The following is a 3,051-nucleotide window of genomic DNA, read 5'->3' on the forward strand; positions in this document are numbered from 1 at the left end:
CCCAGTCTCCGGCTTTTGGCAGGAAAAGACCAACCCCAATTCTGATTCCCCAGGACTGGTGGGGATTCTAGTGTAGATGGGAGGATGCGCATGGAGGGGTGGGGTGCGGTGCGGGGCTTGTGTCCAGAGAGCCATTCAGCCAGATTCTCAGACCCCAGCTGACTTCTCCAGCTAGGAACCTGAGGCCTGGCGGGACAACGCTGAGGGCTGGGCCTCCTGCCTGGCCCCAGGAAATTGGTACGGGGGCCCCTAAGACCCTACACCCACCTGGGTCTTGATTTGTCTGCCCTGGGCGCTGAATCCCACCCCAGATTCAGATGGGCAGCAAACAATTCATTTCCTCAGGATCACACATTTTAAAGGTTTAATGGTGAGCCTACTCCCCATGACCAGCCATTTGGTCCTGCAAGCATCTCCTAACCAGGACCCTTCCTGGGTTGACTCTACCAGCCTGGCTGGTACCCCACTACCTCAAACCTGTCATGCAACCGACAGCCGCCCTCCCCGCACCTTTTCTGCCACAAGCACTAAGGGATGAAAGGGCTACAAATGTTACTTTATTATTATTTGTCCCTTTAAAGTTCCTCAACCCCCACCTAGAACCCCAGCACTCGAGTGAATGTGGGTGATGCAAGAAGACAAAAAGCACAGGGGAACTGGGAACCCAGCGGAGCGGAGATCCTGAAGGTTAGACTCCTTTCGATCCCTGCTCAGGACAGACTTACCCATGTCCACTTCCCAAGCACCCCACAGTGTCTGAGAGGAAAGAAAGGTGAATAAAAGCAACTCTTGTGCTTAGATACTCTCCTGTTCAGATACTTTCTGAGAATGCAACTTCCCTTGCATTGTAACGTTATCTGTCTTCACTGGGAACTGCTTCCCAATGAGTGACTTCTTGGAGGTCTGCTGGTCCAATGTCCCTGGAGAAAGTAGAATCCTAGTTCCCTCTGCCCCTGCCATTCCCCAGTTCCCTAGCACCCTCTCCCAGGCTTCGGTTTTCTCACCCACCTTAGGGTGCTTCTGGAATCAAAGGTGCCTGCCAGCCACTAGCTCCCCAGGGGATGTCAGATGCTCACACATCTGGGTTCCAACTTTCAACCCACAGCCACAGCTGTTTCTTTAATTGTATTCAGAGACAATGAGCCTAATCAGGCACTTGTGGGCAGAGGGAAATCAACATGAAATTGACACTCCACAGCCACCTTGGGGAGAAGGCTGAGCTGCTCATTCAGACTGGTTCTTTCCTCAACCCTCTGCCCTCCCTGAAGAGGAAAATATATCCAGCCCTTCCCGAGCCTTACCATCCTCTCCTATTTTTCTGTTTAATTTTTTCTCCACATGCCTAGTTCTACTGGCTCTTTCCTCCAAACATGGACAGGCACACATGCACACACCACACTCTCCCAAGGTCATTGCAGAAAGTCAAAGATTTCCAGGGACCAGAAAGAACAAGGACTGGGGTCTAGTTCATTTTCTTCAAGGGGCAGCTGTTCTTCTGGAGCGGAGACCGCCTGTTAATTCTCTCCACGTGAAGCAGGGAAAGCCCATGCAGAGCAAAAGACAGAAGATAGTGATATTCACTAACCTGGGTAGCTTGCTCTCGGCCGCCAGCTGTTTATTTTTTATTTTTTTATTTTTCCTGACTTGCTGGAGATCTGAAGGCAGAAATGACAGGCAGACCTGACCACTGTTGTCACTGCCGCGGTCCTCGCCGCCCCAGCTGCTTACGGCATCTCACGCAGGCTTCCAGCGAGAACTAAAACCAGGGTGATGTGCATCCTTCCTAGGAACCCTCCTCCCCCGCCTCCTGCTCACTGTAGAGAGCAGAGCTCTTCCGGGTTGCGAAGAGGGAAAGGGAGGGAGGGAGGGAGAGAGGCTGAGGGAGGAATGAATTTCACCCCCCTTCTGCAAACAGGCACACCGCACATCAGGAGTAAGTGACACCGGCAGAGCTGGGGGAATGAGGAAAGACTGTTTGAAATGTGACCAGCCCCCTGGTGCCTACGAAGTCCACTGTCTCTGGCGGGGCTGGAATTAACACTGTAAATGTCACTAGTAGTGTTGACTGGGTCACCAGCAACCATAGATAGAAAAACTTTTCAAGAGTTTCCCTCCCACTTTGGAAGTGGAGACCCAGAGAAAGCATCTGGAGATAAACCTCATGGCCACATTTAGGCCATGGTCTCAACCTCCCAGACCCTACCCGCCACCCCTCCATCTGACTGTTCCACCACGCTCTGTATAGGCTGACGCTTCAAAAATGAATACAATCCACTTTCCACTACCTCTAGCCACAGCTGGCCAGTGAAAGTTAGGAAAAGCAGGAAGGTCAGTGACTTCACTCTGGGCTTGCTGGCTACAACTTAGCTCCTCATGGAGGCCATAAAAACACGTGAAGCAGCGACACTTGTGCACCCACTAAGTAAAAGTTTGGGGAGAGTCTCCCGAGGGGTCCCAACTCTTTCCAAAAAGACTTCTGGGAGAAATTAACCTTCTAGGAAAGTGAGACAAAGGAGCAAGAATCAGAGGTCACTCTGAAGATAAAATGTTAGAAGGAAAATGATCTTATTCGTCTACCCACCAGAGGGAACAAGCTCCCGCCCTCAGCCTCAGGAGCCCCCCTCCTGTACCATCCCTACTTCTGCAGGGGAGGGGGTGGAGATGAAAATAATCCACAGAGGGAGTCTGCCATGAATAAAATTTCTGCAAGAGTAAAACGAAACTCCATAAACATTGGGGTAGAAAGGTCAGCGTCCATTTGTTTTGACAGGTAGAGTTTTCCCTTCACAATATTTATACAACAGGAATATGGAGACTGACTTTAAAAATAAATCAATCTTTGGGGAGAAATAAAAAAGAAAATGTGTCCACCGCTGGGCCAGGAAGTCAAGAAGTTTCTTGGGCTGGAACCAGTTCGGTAGGAGGGAGTGGCATGATGTGACGGTTCCAAGTGTTCATGGGTGGCTGTTCCCCACGGCGAGGACGAGGCCATTGGTCAGCGGGGCCAGAATGAGTGGGCAGAGGTGGGGCGGCGCCGAGGCGGGCAGGTGC

General features: G+C 51.4%; 1 protein-coding gene across 1 annotated transcript in view; it reads right to left on the reverse strand.

Annotated features, from left to right (window-relative positions):
- The window catches only part of GATA3 (GATA binding protein 3), a 30,182-nt gene extending 28,389 nt beyond the window's left edge, over positions 1–1,793 (reverse strand). Inside the window, exon 1 of the mRNA XM_010853138.1 lies at positions 1,586–1,793. The gene's annotated coding sequence lies outside the window, so the exon portion shown is untranslated. The remainder of the gene's footprint in view (positions 1–1,585) is intronic.
- Positions 1,794–3,051: the final 1,258 nt, after the last annotated feature.

Source organism: Bison bison, unplaced genomic scaffold (assembly GCF_000754665.1).
Source record: "Bison bison bison isolate TAMUID 2011002044 unplaced genomic scaffold, Bison_UMD1.0 scf7180017864323, whole genome shotgun sequence".
NCBI lineage: Eukaryota > Metazoa > Chordata > Mammalia > Artiodactyla > Bovidae > Bison > Bison bison.